The sequence below is a fragment of the Pinus tabuliformis genome, chromosome 3_2 (assembly GCF_031772625.1).
Source record: "Pinus tabuliformis cultivar Carrire ecotype Pingquan chromosome 3_2, CPIR1, whole genome shotgun sequence".
NCBI classification, from domain to species: Eukaryota; Viridiplantae; Streptophyta; class Pinopsida; order Pinales; family Pinaceae; genus Pinus; species Pinus tabuliformis.
Genome location: NC_142302.1, coordinates 263094009 through 263113827, shown reverse-complemented (window position 1 = coordinate 263113827; position 19819 = coordinate 263094009). Strand labels below are relative to the sequence as shown.

Below are 19819 nucleotides of genomic sequence, written 5' to 3'. Positions count from 1 at the left end.
TGTCCATAACTGCTGAATGAATTCAACTGCTCGAGGTAGTACTTTCTTGTCCTTGAACGTGTTGTTCTTTGAATGAAGTACCTGATGATTAAATGTGCAGATTGCTGGATCATCTCTACCTTCCTCGCGTGCATGGAACAAGCCAAAAACTCTGAAAAATGTATTGAAATTGGACGAGGAGCTGAGAAAGAACACTGGCCGTTGGATGGCTCAGATGGATGGCCTAGATTTGACGGCGGGAGGCAATGGGATGTCATAGAGGCGCGATGGATTATAGGCCGTCAGATTTGGAAAACCGGATGGCAGAGATCAGATCTAGGGGGCTATCGGAAGCAAAAGAGGAACGAATGAACACTGACCGTCGGATCACAGAGATCGACGACGGGGATTGAATTATGGAAGCCATCAGGAAGAAATGTGAATGGAAGATCAGGGTGCATGAGGGCCATCAGATAACCGTTGGGTAGATCCGACGGTCATCGCACACGAAAGTTGCACAAAGTTTAAACGGCAGGGAGACAGCGGTATAGCGGGCGGAGACAGATGTGGGCCGTTAGATCGCAGCGGGAGAGATCGGACGGCTATCGGGAGCGGGAGTTGCGTGAACGTTAACGAGCAGGAGACATATAAACAGGCGGGAAGTGGAATGAATGAGGGCCGTTGGATCATGGGATGGGCGATTGGACAGTCGACGGGCAGTTAACATGCACAGGTGATAACACACATGGAGACAACAGTTTTGCGGGCGGGCAAATTCCCCGCACCGCTTTTCGACAGAGCACAGTTTATGTATGAGGGCGCGCAATCCAATAAATATGCGACATGTGGCAGATGGGACAGCGGGGAAACAACTTTCCCCGCTGGCTAACAATTGCGCAGGTTATGGGAGCGGGGAAAGCGAAAATCGTTGGATCGGTGGGAGAAGATCGGGCGGCCAAGATTTAACGCACACGTTCGGGGTTGACGTGGCAGGCAAAGCCGCGGGCCCCAGGTTGTATGATTTTTTATTATATGCACGCGTAAAAAAGGGTTAGGACTATAGTGCCGAGGTAAAATGAATAATAGGTTTATACGGGGGTTTAAAGGGTTATCGGGGGTTTATAATTTTTTTAAACATAAAACACTCGGGAACTAGGAAAAGAAGGATTTAGGTGGGTTTTAAAGGATAATAGAGGAAAATGGCAACAACGGGGTTAAGGGAGAGTAGGGAAAAATAAAAAGGGGAAGGGTAAAATGAACTGCCATGAGCTCCTTAGCAACCAAAACTAGCAATTTTCCAACCTTATTTTAACCCTTAAACACTGAATCTGTAGCAGAGCTAACATTACTAGTTATACAATTATGAATACCTCCCTAGTTAAGAGGGAGTGTTGGAAATGTAACTAATTTCGGTCTTCATACTTGTTGTTGTACTCATTTCAATACATATCTTATGTACCAAACAAAAGAAGAAAAGAAAAAGTTATTATTTTAAAGCATGGATTTCTTTCTCTTTATTGATGGTCTTCTAGATAAAATCATGTTCTTCATGCTTCTAGGGTTTGTTAGGTCATAGGATTTATTGTTATGAATCAAGAGAGTCAACATCATGTTTATAAGACCCTTCCAAGAAAAATATATATTGAAAAAGAATTTATTTTGAGTCTAGAAAGACCTGGAAACCTCCAAATTACAAGTCATCCCTGGCAAATTCAAGTTGGCCGAAAGGAGGGAATTTGAACCCTTGGAAAGGTTATATAAAGGAGAAAATTTGACCTCATTGGAATTCACTAACTCACAAGTTTGATCTCAAGAAAGAATCTTGATTTGTAGCTGGAAAGCAAGAAGAAAAGAAGAGAGAAGGTCTAGAAGGAGAAAAGAAGGAAGAAAATGTGTTTTGGGGTTCTATCTCTCTCACACGTGTGAAGAATTATGGTTTTTGCTGCTTCCAGGAAGGTCGAACTTGCAAGTTCAAGTTGTAGTAGGAAGAGTTGCAGTATCAAATTTTTAGGAGAAGAAATATTATGGTTTGTCTTCATTGATACACAAATCAAGAACACTCACCAACAGAGGATCCAACTCTATCGAGTTGTCAAAGCAGGTCAACTCCTTCACTAGGGCAAGTGGTTGACTAGGGACCAGGTTCAACAGAAATTTATTCACCTCATGGAGGCTCTGCATGCAATGGGGACCATTGCTTCCTTGGGGGAGGGGAATGATCTAGGTGTATATTGGTGGCCACCCACCTATTCCACCTATAACTCTAGTTGGTTTCATATGTTTCCTTGTTTATTTCAGCATTTACTATTTTTAGCAGTTTTTCGGGTCCTAAATTTCCAAAGCGGTTTTGACCCCCTAAACGGTGTTTTTTTAAGGTCTTCTACAGGCCTATGGCTATAAGTGAGGGCCTGCCGAAAATCCTTTATTACTCAGAGAGACCTTTCCAACAAGGTATCATAGGTGCCAAACAAAGATAATATGACCAAGTTACGACCCCGGGAAGTTGGCTTCGCAAATAACCCCAATGGGGCCCAAAAACCCTTGGCATTACATCTTCTGGGGTTAGGGTTTTGGTTGTTTAGGGTTTTCTCTTGTTGTTTAATAATAAATAGGCCCTTGAGCCTCATTGTAACATAGGTCAGAGGCATGTAGCCGCCACATCTCTTCTTAGTGATAAGTTGCCATCACCTGAGCTAGTTTATTTCCATTCTGTTTGTAAGCATATTTTAGTATTATGATATTAATGAAATGAAGTGTTATTTATGCTGAATCTCTGTATTTATGCTTATATCTGTAATTTGTTGTGTTCCTCTTTAAGTTAAGATCAATCTATCTCTATGCTTCACAAACCAGCTCAAGCCAACACTTAGCCAATTCTGTTTCCTGCCAAGCCCCTACTCCTTGCACAATTCCTGAGAGAATCAACCCATATTTAATTGGGAAAATCCCTCACCACAACTGCGTAATCCATCATATGCCTTCTAGTGATTGCATGCACCATCGGTACAACTCGGAAAATTATAAACTGATAGTACACTGTCCCTGAACTCTAATCTCAACCAGTCTTCCTTTGAACTGACATGCATGAGTTATTTATGAGTGAATCTTCAGTTAACTGGTGGAGCAGTGAAGTTGCACTGAAGTTTCTCCCCACTAGTAGACCTCCTACTAGTTCCTCCAACTGTTTGAACTAGTTTAACTTACGATAACTTAGTTAGACTGATTTAATTAATTACAACTCAAAAGAACTCAACCTGGCTAGATATACTTCCAACTCTAATTTAATGAGCCAACTAAGTCAAATTAACTTAGTTAACTATTACAAGTTTCTATGAAATTATAATTTCCATTTAATTCCTAATTTAATTCAAGGACAAATTAAATTAAGATTTGTTGTTGTTGTTTTTAACACTCCCTCTCAACAAGAAAGGGATTATTTGCTACCTTGATCCCACCTCTGTGAAACTTGAATTTGCATCTTGAAAAGTTCTTTGCCAAAATATTTCATCTTGCTCCTCTGTGAGAATGTACTCCAACAACATGATTCTCCTCTGCACACAATCTGGAAGATGATGATACTAGATATCAATATGCTTCGACCAATAATGAAAAACTGGATTCTTAGAGAGTTTGATAGAACTCTGATTGTCACAGTAAATGACTTTTGGATCCATCTGCTGAACAAACAAACCAATAAGAATATTCCTCATCCAGATAGCCTCACAAGTTTCTTGACTAGAAATCATGTACTTTGCTTCTGTTGAACATAGTGCAACTGATCTTTGTTTCTTGTTGTACTAAGAAACAACTGCTAACCCAATACTAAAGATCCCACCTGATGTGCTCTTCATGTCAGATGGACTCCCTACCAAATCTACATCAGTGAGGCCTTGAAGCTTCACTCCCTCTATCCCTTTGTACCAAAGACCAAACTTAGTGGTTCCTCTAAGTTATCTCAACACATGTTTGGCTGCCTTCAAATATAGTTTGGTAGGCTTAACCATAGCTTGACTGAGCTGGTTAACCGCATAACACATGTTCAGTCGTGTTTTCGACAAATACATAAGTGAACCCACAAGTTGTCTATAAATAGTGGCCTCCATTGCCTCACTGGAAGTAGCGTCCTCCTTCCTCCAGTTACCATCTAGAGGAGTCTCTATGGGTTTACTTCTCTCCATGTGGAACTTCTTCAGTATCTTGCTGGCATACTTTCCTTACGAGACAAATAGTTCCTCAGCTCCTTGTCATACTTCCATCCCCACAAAGTAGTGCATTAGCCCCAAGTCCTTCATTTCGAACTCTCTTGCAAGATCCTATTTTCAAGACTTGATCAGTTGATCATCACTTGTCAGAAGCAAGTCATCTACATATAAAACAATAATCAACAAATTACCTTCAACCAAAATATGGTAAAGGTTTGCATTTTCTTCACTTTTGGTGAAGCCCAACCCAGTGAAATAACTGTCGATCCTGGTGTACCAAGCACACGGTGCTTGTTTCAATCCATACATTGCTTTCTTGAGTATGCAGAAATGCCACTGTTGAAGGTCTCAAATCCTTTAGGCTACTCAATACACATCTCTTCCTCAATTATTCCATTGAGGAATGTTGTCTTTACATCCATCTAATGTATCTTCCATCTCATATGCGATGACAATGCTAGAATGGATATGATTGATGAGTACCTTGCTACAGGAGAAAAAGTCTCATCGTAATCAATCCCCTCCACCTGAGAGAACCCTATGGCCACAAATCTGACCTTGTATTTCTCCACACTACCATTAGCTCCTTTCTTTCCCTTGTAAATCCATCTAGAACTCACCAGTTATTTGTCTTCCGGGCATGGGACCACTTCCCAAACACTGTTCTTGATAATGGAGTCATACTCCTCAACCATGGAATCAACCCAAACTGGTTGCTTCACTGCTTCCTCAAAAGAGGATGTCTCAATCTCTACACTCGCTCATCAGAGCCATGTAGCCAGTGTACCTCTCCGATGACCTCCTTTGCCTGCACTGTGATGTGGGTGCTACCACATTCTCTCTAGCATCAAGAAATAACCTGTTAGCCTCTTTGATGCACTTTCTCCGATCTCTGGAAGACTCTACATGAGTGGGTGTTTCCACTCCATACTCTTCTGCATATGGATGCTCCACATCATCCTGAGGTTCCTCCTTTGGAGCTAAAAGCTCCTCAACCACATGTAGCTGAAGCTCCCTCTCAAGGGAACATATCACAACCTTCTCTTCATTGAGATTCACATCTTTGTGAACCAATGTCATCTGTTGGTTGGCAGGTACACGCCATAGTTGTGAGGTGTATCAGTGTACCCCACAAATATGCCCAACTCAGTTGTTGGCTTTAGATTTTTCCATGCATCTTTGGTAACATGGAAGTAGACTAATGAACCAAAGATCCTGAAGTGTGCCACATCTGGTTTCTTCCCTGAAAAAACCTCTTTCAGTGTACTCATCCTGAGAATTTGATGAGGGCTTCTTTTCTGCAAATAAACAGTTGTGCTGCATGCTTTAGCCCACAAGTATAATCGTAGCCCTTGATCATGCAACATTCCCCGTGCCACTCCCACAATACTTCTGTTCTTTTGTTCAACCACCCCATTCTACTATGGGTTATGAGGTGCTATCGACTCCCATCAAATGCCTTCTAATGCACACAAGTTTTTGAACTCATTCGACACATGCTCTCCACTGTTATCGCTTCCAAGAGCTCTAACTTTCCTACCAATATCTTTCTCGACAAGTGATTTAAATTCATAAAACTCAGTGAACGTTCGATCTTTCTTCTGCATGAAGAAAATCCAACACTTATGAGAAAAATCACAAAAAATATTACATAATGTTAAACACACATGGGCAACAATAGTATCTGAAAGATAAAACATGAGAGTACATTTTTTATTAACAAAACATATACATTTATAGTACATGGTTTGACCGTTGGGTTCCACATACCAAGGTCTCTTGGACTTCCTTAGTCTATTCCACTTCCACACTAACCCATAGAGGATTAGGTGTCCAACATTCCCCCCCTTAATCCGAAGGGTTATGTATGAGTCCAAGAAGAGAGTTGTAATACAAAACGTGCAAAAATGCATGGCAGCACTAGGCTGAATGTGCTCTCTGAAATGTTGGTATAATGGGCGGTGGTTTAAGGATGACCACCAACACTGGAACACTTAGTGCAGTTCCTGGAACTCTTCCAAGCCTGGCATGAAGCTCACGTATTCTGCTAGAGGAAGTGCTCCTAATGTTTTGAAGAGGGAAACCTTCACCCCACATAAAAGGGAGAACTTCAACTTGAAAAGGGAAGTCTCAACCTGTGATGGTTTAAGGATGACCAACAACTTTGGAATGCTTAATATAATTCCTAGAACTCTTCCAAAACTGGCGAGAAGATGAAGTCTTTTGCTAGAGGAAGTGTTCTCAATTTTGTTCATGGAATTCTTCCAAAACTGGCAAGAAACTAAAGTCTTCTACTAGAGGAAGTGTCCCAGATTACCAATTGAAGGCATGCTTAGGGGCATATTTGTTTCTAGATACAACTCTAAAACTGGTGTGGCAGGTTGTGGCTTAGGCTCGCTTGATGTGGCTTTGAAGCTTGTAGATGACCATCATTCCCTCCCCCCTTTCAAATACAAGGTGAGATGATGGAGAAAACTCAACTGCAAGACTGTTCAATACTCTGGAACAAGTTATGACATGTGATTGGAATATCTTCTTGGCTGTTGATGCCCATTGCCAAGAAGTGATCCATCCAAGATGAATCTTTGTTCTTGCAAGACGTTTATTTCTGAAGCATCTGTGTGAATAATGGGTGGTTTTATGACAATGCTTACATGGATGAAGATCAAAACAGTGATCTTTCAAATGGCCAACTCGGTCACAGTGTTGGCATTTCAAAATCTGTTGTTGTTGTTGTGGAAGAGGAGCAGAATCTGGAATAGCTGGAGGTGAACTGTCATGAGGATCAAGTGAACTTTGATGAATGAATCTAGAACTTTGAAATTTTATTGGTTTGGAGTAATCTGGAATATGAAAGGAAAAGTCCTTGTCATATCCAAGACTGGTTTTGTGCTTGTTATGGACAAGCTCTTCCCAAGGTCTGATGATGGGCTTGGGATGTACAAACTGAACTTCTGCATCTGCATGTACAACTGCTGCTTTATGGGAGTCTGTTTGAATCTTCTGAACAGAAACAGGTTCAGATTGATGACTCCTCTATTTTAATTCTTCTTGATGTAGCTGAGATTTGAGCTGCAAAAAATCAATTTTCTCTTGTGCATTTTGTAGACAGACCTGAATGTCTGTGAGAGAAACTTTGCTGACTTTTGATGTATCATGATTAGTAGACAATATCAGAGTTTTGGGGAACTCTAATACTTCATTGATTTTGGTCATTTTTTCTTCAATGTCAGAATTACACCTTAAAAACTGATCACAACTACTACTCAATGTAGAACAATAATACCCACTCACAGTACATAGAAATATCCTTTATAAATGTGTAGCAAATGATCCGTGTGCAACCAACAAGCACCAATTACAATCCATTACATAAAAAAATAAGAGTTTACTCATGACCAACACTATGTTCTGACAATACAACCAACTAAATTTTTCTCCACAAAAGACTACTTTTATTTGTCAAAACAATCAATGCCTTTATTCAACCCACCAAACTCTTATGCAACAGTCAAAGTAATAAGGAAACAATGCATATATATGTAGACAAAAACTATAATGAGTTTTAAATACAATGCCACAACTTGGGGCAGCAACAACTGCAAATTTTCTTGGATCCTTCAAATACTAGAAAGAGTTGTCACAGTAGAAATACCAACAGTAAATTTCTCTATTATATCATCCTCTGTGAGATCAAGAACTTCAGGACCAAATACCGATCCATTGTTGTATACAGACTGCACAATCAATCCATAGGAAAATGTCCGAATGTTAAGCTTTGCTAGAAAAAATGCCTCTAAAGAACCAACCTTTTCTCCTTTTCTTTCTCTCTGTCACATGAGTTTGCACTACATTGACTCCTCGTAGCAGACAGCTTGAGCCGGTTAATACGAGGCTCACATCATTTTTTTTCTTATCGAATGAGCGTCTTCTTATTCATCGTCTCATGTAGACAGAAAAAGGGTGCACCCTGCCCTGAATGATGAACCTTTGGATGAAAAGTGTCTTAAATATTATACAATGCTAACACTGATATAAAGAGATGCTACTTTTGCTCAAAGAGATGAAGCGATAATGGAACGTGACATTGCATTTGCAGCTCTAGAGAATGCGAGGGATGAAAGAAATCGTGGATGGCAAGCTTACAAAGCTCAATTACCACAAATGGCTGCTTCTCCCAATTTAACTCAAATAGGTGCATGTAGTAGGGATCCAAGAATATTTCAAATGATCAGTATTCAACATGATTGTACATATGCAATAGGAGCTAATGAATTTCCTGCCTTTACAACTGGAACTTCTGAATTAGGACCTGTCTTGGAATGTTGTGAGGCAGCTCCAAAGTCCAGGTACGAGGGCAGCAATCTGAAGCTCCAAATGGGGTAGAAGTTGGCTCACAGGGAAAAGATCATGAAAACAACTCTGGTAATGCTTGTGCTATTTATAACCCTTCTATGCCAATACCCTACTGTTTGTGTACAATGTTGATGCAAATCACCAAGTTCGGTTCCTTGTGGCCTCTAGAACCCCAAAGGCATTGACTTGCTTGGCATATTCATACAACGGGGGCAAGTTTAATGTAGCTAGAGAGTTAGGGAATAAACCAACTGTAATAATCTGGGATTCTTTGACTGGGTCTTGTATTGCTGAGTTGAAAGCGCATAAATATGGAGTTTCATGTGTGGAGTTTTCACCCAATGGGAAGCATCTTATATCGGTTAGTTTTCCTCATGATGACTTTCTTTGTCTTTGGGACTGGCGAAATGGAACATTAGCTGCTAAAACCAGATTAACCACAGCGATTTCACCAATCACGTCTGTCCATTTTTCTCTAGATGGGAAAGGAGTGGATGCGGAGGAGTATGTGTGGTGTTGGAGCTATTAACGCATATGGGACTGGAGGTGATAGTCAACACTCTGAACGCAGGTGGAAGGGTGTATATGGGGTGATACTATGCCAGACAACGTTATTATGACAACAACGTATTATGAGAACATCGTATATGACAACAACGTATTATGATACCAATGGACAACGTTCAATAATGTTCAACTTACCAACAACGTGTCAACCAATAGTGGAGTCATATCAGAGCAGCGTTCACCATGGAGTAGATACTAGATACCAGATACAATGGGAGCGCTGAATAAATGATGGTCTTCTTCAAGCACGGAGCTGTCCTTCACTAGGCCAAGAACAGAAACCTTGCTTTTCTAGGTACCGGAGCCAAGTATCCCAACCTTGGGAAATTCTTATATGTTATGAAAATATGATCCCGATGGACTGTTCTCCAGCGACTTGATGGATAAAATATTACTGCAGCTTGGATCAATGGAGGAAAAAGTAGATGGGTGTGCACTGGAAGGAAGGCGATGAGAGTTGGCTGTGTATGGAGGAGGTCATGGAATATAACCTACCCATCGAGCAGCGTTCAAAACCAGGAGGTATCCACCAATTCCTGCAACTTTACTTGTGAATACATTAGGAGCAGGTTGCTATCGAAGGTAACACTGAGTCGAGGTAAGGAGAGTACACGGTAAGGAACGATGATGGGACAGGGAATCTATATTGTCCCTATTGAGTGACAACAGGTAACAGCCGAAATTAATCATGACAAGCAAAAAAAGTGTAATTGATTTAGCGAGAGAAGCAACAGACAACTGATCACGTTAAACAGGTGGCAAAGCCAAATTCAGTCTAAGACAAATTCAATCCAGAAATAAGAACGATAGTTCTTTACAAGGAAATTCACAGAATACAGAAGGCAGTTTCTCATCTAGAAAAATAAACGCTCTTGGTAGTTGTTCTGACATGAAAAGATGGCAGAGCACCCAGGTACCACATAATATAAATAAACGTTGAAAATTATTCAGTGTGGCAGAACTACAAGACCTGAGAAGGACAGTTCTGACGAGTTGGACAAGAATCGATTTGTCATAGGAGGGCCTTAGTATACAGAAGTAGAGAGGTAGAGATAGCACAGGGAGGATCAGCGCAATAGCCGGAGAGAGACGAGGATGAGGCTGAGGAGGAGGAGGGCCTAGTACAGGTCTAGCTTCCTCTAATTCTTTGGCAATATGGGCTTCTTCTCTTCCTCTTTTGTTGTCATTCTTGACCTTAGTATAATATGTTAGTGATGTGATAGGGACGATTAATCCATTGACAATATGCTAAAAATAAAAGAAATCAAAGATATGATAATGAAACACTCTATGCAAAACTGAAATTCTTAAATGATTGAAATTGCAGTTTTTTTCTTTTGGAAAAGACGTTGATATTTTCTCAGTTAGCTTAGGAAAAATTGGATGTAGAGGAATGCTTGGAGTTAGCTGTAATAGATTAGGTGTCCGCAGCCCCTTATTGGTCCCATTCCTCCTCCTCCTTGACCTTGCGCCATTCCTACTGTTGGGAGGGCAGGAATACACCTGTAGCTCTGATACCATGTTAAACACACATGGGCAACAACAAAATCTGAAAGATAAAACATGAGAGTACATTTTTTATTAACAAAACATATACATTTATAGTACATGGTTTGACCATTGGGTTCCACATCCCAAGGTATCTTGGACTTCCTTAGTCTATTCCACTTCCACACTAACCCATAGAGGATTAGGTGTCCAACACATAATACCTTTACTTGGTCGTGGATGCCGTCGAGAACAGTCCACACACATACAAGTGAAATCAATCAAGGGATCACTTGTGCTCGATTGTCTTTGTCATGGAAGGAAGATTTGGTGTATTTCCCCAATGTACACACTTTGCATGTGTATCTCTACTCTAGTGTACCCTTGGGAAGCCCTGTAGAAATTTCTTGCAAGATCTTTAAAGTGCCAGTATGAAAGTGATCCAATATCCTGTGCCATAACTTACTGATGTCTTGGCTCTGCACCTTCTCTGCTTTAGTGCTCAAAGAATTGCAGTATTCTACCTCCAATTTGTAGAGGTTATTCACTCGAACATCTATCTGCTTCACCTATCCCGTGGCTATGTGACGAAGGAATGAATTTCCCTTACTAAATATCACATCATAGCCTCTATCCTCCAATATGGATATAGAAACCAATTTCTTCTTCAAACCTGGAACATACATAACATCTTGTAAAGTAAGGGGAGAACTAGATTCCCTATGAAAGGTAACTGTATTGATGTCAATTGTGCAATACCTCCCATCATCATCCATCTCAATATGCATTTGGAGATCCTTCTCCTCCAAGTTACTAAAGAGGTCTTTGTTACTAGTCATATGGAATGAAGCTCCACTATCTAGGTACCACACACTACCCATCATTGATGACACCGTACAAGCGATGAGGGTAAAATCTAGTTCGAACTATGAAGCAAGAGATTCACCTGCCGTTCCTCCTAAGAGATTCTTATCGACCTTGTTATGTGGAAACTTTGTGGCAAAGTGTCCTAGCTCATGACAATGAAAACACTTGATTTTCGACATGTCCTTCTTATTTCTGCCCTGACAAGAATCTGATTTGGAATCGGATGACCTCCCCTTCCCTTTCTTTGCCTTATAATCTAAGGCACAATTCTCCTCATCATTATTATTTGATGAGGATCTGTCTCTAGTGTTACGCCAAATCTATTCCTATACCAATTCTGACCACATTTTCTCCCACTTTGGTAGCTTCTCCCTGCCATTAACTGAGTCTTGTTAACTGTGATAGCTCTTGGGAAGTCCTAGAAGTGCCGGGCTCACTAGATCATCCTCTACAATAATAATCTTGACACTTCCAAGCTCATATCGACATTGAGTGAACTTGGTCAAGTACTTCAGAATTGAGTCACCCTTCTCCATCTTGATCTTTTTGAGCTTGTCCTTCAATGCAACCTTCCTATGGTCACTACTATTTTGAAACATGTCCATCAATGCCTTCCACATTGCAAATGGATTTTCCTTGCCATGGAGATTCGAGACAATATGATCTTGAACTCCTTCTAGGATAATCCTTCTCACCTTTGCTACACACATTTCCATTCATCCAAATATTTAGCATCAGATGCTGGAGGCTTCAGAATATCATGATCTATGAATTCCTTCAGCCCATTGTCTTCCAACACTACATCCATCCTGTCCTTCCAATCTATGTAATTTGAGTTTCCCTCCAAGGCATACTCAAGTCTCAAACCATAGAATGACATCCTGTTGACTTTGAAGTATGAAACTCAAATTCAATTTCACATGCACAACAAACTCGTATTCTCCTCTTCTATAATGTCTTCAGCTCTGATACCATGTATGTTTTTACTTGTAGATTCAAACTAATTATGTAATATGATTAAAAAAATACTTGAATCTACTCTACTCATCAAAGGAAACAAAAAGTGATCAATGAAAACACTAAGCAGCAAAGGAATAATTTCAATCACACATAACACAATATTTTTATGGGGAAAGAAACTTCTCAAAACCCTAACTATCTATATTGCATTAACCAGGATATCTGAGAAGAAAATACAATGCTTGTTCAACCCGAACAATTCCTGCACAAGTACAATCTATCTCTTTGCTTCACAAACTAGCTCAAGCCAACACTTAGCCAATTCTGTTGCCTATCAAGCCCATACTTCCTTGTGCAATTCCTAAGAGAATTAGCCTATATTTAATTGGGAAAATCCATCACCACAACTACGGAATCCATCATAGGCCTTCTACTAATTGCATGCACCATCTGTATAACTCAGAAAATTATACAATTGATAGTACATTGTCCCTTAACTCTAATATCAACTGGGTCTTCCTCTGAACTTACATGCATGAGTTATTTATGAGTGAATCTTTAGTTAATTGGTGGAACAGTGAAGCTGCAATGGAGATGCTCCCCACTACTTGACCTCCTAATAGTTCCTCCAACTGTTTGAACTGGTTTAACTTACTATAACTCAGTTATACCGAGTCAATTAATTACAACTAAAAATAACTCAACCTAGATGCCTAAAATTTAGGAATCATAGGCTACATGACTCTAGATAGACTTCCAACTTGAATTTACTAAGCCAACTAAGTCAAATTAACTTAGTTAACTATTAAAATTTGTTATGAGAATATAATTTCTATTTAATTCCTAATTTAATTCAAGGACACAATAAATTAGGATTTCTTATTGCTATTTTTAACATATTTTTACTGTTAATTATCTCAACCATCTTAGGTTTTAAAACTTTTAGTTCATTCTTATCACTTAAATGACTGCTTTTGCTTTAGGAAACAAGGCAATTGATATGTATTCTACAACATCTTGATGCTTGATATGACATTGCTTTTTTTTCTCCAAGGCCGATTTTGTATCTACAAGTGATACTAGTGAGGCTAGAGCCAGTGTTTTCACAAGGCCAACAGAGATTAAAACTGATTGTTTCACAGAACATCTTGTAACATGTATTTCTGTTGAGGAGAGAAGATATTTCTCCAATTCATAAATCCCTACTTCTAGGATCCCTTTTAAGGAAATCTAAAGCCCTTTCTGGAATTTGCGTTGATTTGGTTCCACTGAAAGCACACATTTTGAAATCACGCGAGGATGGTAGTCAATCCAATATAATATGTAATTAACATGATAAAAATTGAAATCTATCTTTGAAAATACAATTTCTTCCAGTCATTGAAATTTATATTTTCAAATACAATTTGTTCCAGTAGGATTTGACGTTTACAAGTCATTATTATTGGAATTGTCGAAACCAAAACAATCCTTTCTGTCAATTTCGTTCTCTCTGGTGAAGCATCCTGATCAATTAGTTAAAAACGTGAAAAATACCATCAATTCAAAATTGTAATTCTTAATGGTTAGAATGGTTTTCTTATATTATCCTTCGTTATGGTTTCTCTTGAAAGTAAAGAAAACTTCTTTTCTATTTCTTTACACTAAATTTCCATTTAAATAACAATCAAAAAGCTGTTTTTTTTTGTTTTGTTTTGTTTTTTTTTTTTTTTAATTTTTAATTTTTATGTATTTGTGAGATTGCATCTTGTACATGGATTCAATAATATAGATGTTCACTTTTATTTAATATTAATATTATAAGTAATAATTAATGTTTAAGTCAATTACGTTTAGTTTGGGTGGTTGGACAAAATGGTTGTAATTCTTTCCACACTGGAAGTTTCAATTATGGAAAGGTGACATGTTTATGTTGTTGGTTGGGTATTAGTAACCTCTCTAATTCCTTTCAGGGGAGAGCGAGGCAGATAAAGCTCTCCAAAATTTTGTCAATTGAATCTAGCTTAGGTGGTTAGGTGACATCATTGTGATCCCAAGTTCAAGTCTACTAAATTGACATGTTTAACCTCTAAAATAGAGTGAGTATATTGTGTCCTTACGTGAATATACTCTTGTGTACTATTTATGCTAACTTCCCTCCTACCTTAGGCTATAAGAGAACAATTTCTTTATCCAAACAATTCTCCAAATCTATCGTTTCTTTTAAAATTAATTATATTTATAATTTACATATTCAATTAAACCGCATAACATATCCCATCTTTTTTCATCTATGCTATTCTTCCCTATGCTACTGACTTATGGTGTTTCCTTTGCAACATGTGGTGCAATTGATAGTAATAATAACATAAAAACTCACAAAGCATCCCACTCCCACAATCACATCCACCTCCTCTATTTTTAATTAATTATCACTTCCACCCATGAAATGTGTGCATCCTGTTTCCCATTTGCTGCCATTTTTTCCACTCAAAATAAATTGAACCATGAGGTCAAATAGAAACAAGTTATGAGACATATATCAAGATATATGATTATGGGCAACATGTAAACCATTGTAGTTACAAATGAAACCCATAGTTAATGTTCTAGTGTCTACACCTTGATATATTTACGACCCTTTTGACTTCATGTGAAACTCGCATAACCACATAATGGTTAAGACTAGCTCTTGACCAAATATACCACTTCAGTAAAAAACCAATATAAAACTAGTTCAATTTTAGTTCGTAGAAGAGAGAAATGCGTTCTAGTATTGTTTGATGGGGGAAACTTAATTGCTAATATTTTCCATGGTTTTTCTAATTTTCAGAGTTGTTGACCCCAAAGTTACCAACACAAGAAACAAAAAAAGCCAAAATTAGGAAATGAAATAGGTTGATGAACTAATTAAATAAAAAACTCATATGTGTGTGTGTGTGTGTGTGTGTGTGTGTGTGTGTATGTCTATATATATATATACACACACACACACATATATATGTATATGTATATATATACATATACATATATATATGTGTGTGTGTATATGTATATATACATATATATACATATATACATATATACATATATGTATATATGTATATATATACATATATATACATATATGTATATATATACATATATATACATATATGTATATATATACATATATATACATATATGTATATATATACATATATGTACATACATACGTACATATGTGTGTGTGTGTATCCAAACTATTGGACACCATATATGTAAAATTTTCTCATGTAATAACATGTAAGAGTGAAAATAGAAAAATGGCATCAAAAGCAAAACACAACATTAAAGGTATAAATGGACTTTATAAACTGCAAAAAAAATCCTTTGAATGGGTATAAAAATCCAATTTGAAATCTCCTACAGGGTTGTAGATTCTATAGACCATTGTTGTAGATGATAAATCCATTGAAATCATCCCACACACAATGCCAATCCAGTACGTGGCCCACTGTTACACAGTATTTGGTCACACCTCCTGCACTTTCCTATGTCATACCTCGAAGTGCCCAAAACTTGGAAGTCATGCAGTGTAGCCATCCTGATATACGTTCATATCCTCCTTGAAACACTGATGGAAACATGCCTTGAGCCTTTGAAGAAGTGAGCTCTAAAACCCTAATTTTAGGACCAGCGCGACTGTGACACTGGAAACTAGTGCTGATTGTGAGTTGCATTATACTGGCCTCACACTGCCACCAAGATTTTTACTTGGATACTCATGCTGATCCCTAAAATGCAAGTTTTCTCAAACTGGACAAGAAGCTTTGTGATCTAGAGGCTTCCAGAACAAAAATATGGAGGTTGTTCAGTGTGGATGAGGTCAAATTCTCCCAATATTTCCTTTTGATCTTATCCCTCTGAGCTACCTCCTTGAGATGAGGGTCTTCTCCTATCTTTGGGGAGATTCTAACTCCCTTTCCCTCCCTATATATTCATCCTCTCCCATTCCTAAATGGTTGGTCTCTGATTATTTTCACCCTTATGCTGAGATAATGCCTAGATGCTACTCATTTGGCTTGGAGAAGGAGTGCTTGAGCTTGGACTTGGAAATTCACTCAAGGAGAGATTATTGACATCAAGGCTTGGTTGTATGATTCCTCCTTTATTTCATTAATATATACAACTTTTGGTTCACTTTCTATAAATGTTTGTGTTAATGCATCATTTATCTTAATTTTCCTTGATCTATTAAGTAGATTACTTTCGATTATGCTTGTTGTACTTGTATGATTTGTTGTGTCTTTGATCTCTTGTGCAAGTATTCAAACACTGTGAGTAGTAGAGCTGAGCTTGAGGTGCAAGCGATTCAAGGTATTCAACAAAAGAGTCTGTTATAGCATCAGAACGAGGTAGGCCATATTCCTCTTCTCTCATTTCGATTGTAATTTAGGAAAGTGTCTTGTAGATTGTCACGTAGGTTGCCAGTCCCACTCATTGGGCTAGAGGGATCGTATCTGCTTGCAGAGAGGATTTTCCTAGACAACACCCAATCCAAAGAAACTCTCTTCACCACAACTCCACAAATTCCAAATGATTGCATATGATCAATGAGAAGACTGTCAAACAATTGGGGGGTGTGGGGAATTGGTTTGTGGAGTGTTGCTTTCTTTTTTATTTTTAGGCACATTAATCTTAACCATGGGACTAGTTCAAAGCACTTCTTGATTGAAGATACCAATTTGGTTCTAGCTCATGGGAGATTATGCAAATTATGATATGGATTGGTCCAGACTATTTGGTCATGATAACACTAGTTGAACATGTCAAGTTATTCTCGAGTCAAATGTTTTCAACTTGATGCAAAATTCATATCACAAGAGCGTATTCCCCTTCCTGACCAAGTAATAAACCCTTCTAGTTTGAAGAAGCCAAAAATATATAGAATTACAAATGAGAAAATGTATCATGCATTAATTTATATTAGAAAGTATATGAGGGATAGAGAGGAAAATTATGTTGAATAACAAGCTCAATTTGAGGAGGAAATTTCTCCTTGGGGTTCAAATGTTGGGGTCTAAGAGAAAGAAGTACTCTCAAGATCGGATAGCGCTGAAAAAAATCATATGCAATTGCTATAGGACAAGGAAATGGAGAAGGAAAGCACGAAAAATACAACAATACTATATTAAACACTTTGTCTAGTACTTTCGGGTATATAGGAGGCACTTCAGTATGGAAAGTATATAGGGACGCTCTCATTGAATGGTTATGCATTAGAAAATGATAACATAGACTTGTGCTCCCTGTACCATCGAGTATATATTGGGAGACCCCACTAGGTTGCTATCTTTTAGCCATAGGGTACCGAGTCAGCCGCCTTGTAAACATGATACACCGAACACAACATTCGTTGAGATCTGCTGTCCTATATCAAGTCCTTGGTTTCGACTAAGGTGTATATAACGGTTCATGGATACTTGGTAAACCCTCTTGCCTAACATTACCCATTTTGATTTATTTGTTGTTTCGTGTCATAAAATTAACTGCCAACGATAACATGTCGAACCCATGCAGTTGCTTCTTGGCCTCACATTGACTAAATTCCTTGTAGATTTTAATTTTAATTAGCCTTCAATGAATCATCTCTTCTCCTTCTCTTGAGAGAAAATCACTATGGCTGAACCATTGAGTTCACCTCATAGTTTCCCTTCGTTGTCTAATACTGAAGTGTCTTCACAAGGAGTTCTTATTGAACTTTCGTAGTCACTTGAAGCTCAAGGCTTTGAACTTGGAATCGTCCCAATCATCCAACCCCTTGCTTCTCATCCTCCACCTCGATATTTTTCGTCATCTCAGGAGTCTGATCTTGAAATGGCTGAGAGTCCACAAAGGTTTTTTTTATACCCTCTGAATCCGTTATTTGATCCATTTGTGATATCTCCTCAACACCCCTATAGTCCATATGATCAACCGGGTGTTACTTTGGAGTTATCTCCTCATCCGCCTAAGATTCCTCCTCCCTAGATGTTTCCACCTATGACTTCAGAATGTGAGATTCGAACCTCTCCTCGAGGTCCTCCAAAGTCTCTGCTACTCACACTCCTATTGTTGATACCCCTCCAACATTATTATGTTCCATGTGGTTCACAAGCACTGTAAAATACACCTTACATTTCGCAAGTTGGTCTTCATGTGAAACCTGGCCAAAATCCTATTACGGATGCATATGGTCAAATACCAATTGGAACTTATCAATACCAATAGAGAATCCCTCAAGGAATTGTTCAACAACCTTTACAGCAGCAAGGACAACCTTTGCAGCAGTAGGGGCAACCTTTGTAGTAGCAGGTACAACCTCTGCAGCAACAACCTTTGCAGTAGTAAGGGAAACCTTTGCAGCAGTTTCAACAACCTTTGCAACAACGAATGCAGTTTGTCCAATAACCCAACCAACCCTTGTATCAGCAAGGTCAACTGTTGCAACCACAAGGTCAACCCTTGTAGCAACAAGCTAACCTGTATATCAACAAGGTCAAACCTTGCAGGCACAAGGCCATCCCTACAGTAGCAAGGCCAATATCTTTATTACCATGGTTAGTAGATGATACTCCATATGTTTCACATAATGTTTATCCTCCTTATGGTTATCAATGGCCTATGGCAGGTCAATATCAACCCTACCCTGGACATAATCCACCTTATGGTCAAGGTACCCCTCAATGGGTGAAAAATCAAGTCCCTTATGGTCAAAATACTCCACTTTGGGGGAAGAATCCTTACCAACAAGGTTGGAACCCGCAGATGGGGCCTTATCAAAGGCCTTATATTCCTTTTAACCAGCGATTTCCATTTTTAGCAACATTGGAACTGCCTGATGTCTCGAGGGTTACTAATGATCCAATTATTCATTCACCTTATTGGCCTCGAGTTCCCACTAAAGTTCCAAGCGATTGCCCCAAATTTGAAGGAAAGGCTAAAGAGGACCCTCAAGCCCAAGGAATGACATATCACTTATGGCAATCAGAAAATGATCCTAGATGACTTTTCACTCAAAAATGAAAGTCAAAGGATGCTTAGGAAAATAGTCCCATTGCATAGATCTTTTCAATTTGAATCTAATGCAATTTAAATGGGCTAAAATGGACTTCGGATGAAGAAGTTATCACAGAAAGAAGATTACCACTGTCCTTTGAAAAGGAGGCAAATTCTTACAAAAATGGGCTTAAGTCCTTTTATGGGAAAAATCACGTTGGAAAGTTCAAAGGGCAGACTTAGGCCAAAGGCAGAAGGACTCCCCGATAGTGATCTTTGACATATCGTATTGGAGGTAGGACTTAGCGCGATATCGGGACCCAGGTGGAGCCGATTGCGATAAAGCGGGATTGGATTGGTGGATTGCATCAACACAGTCCATGGTATATGGAAAGAACCCC

The 19819-nt window shown here is 38.8% G+C and overlaps 1 pseudogene; it reads left to right on the top strand.

Moving 5' to 3' along the window:
- The first annotated feature begins 421 nt into the window (after window positions 1–421).
- LOC149180669 (uncharacterized) lies at window positions 422–8722 on the top strand (annotated as a pseudogene).
- The last annotated feature ends 11097 nt before the right edge of the window (window positions 8723–19819 follow it).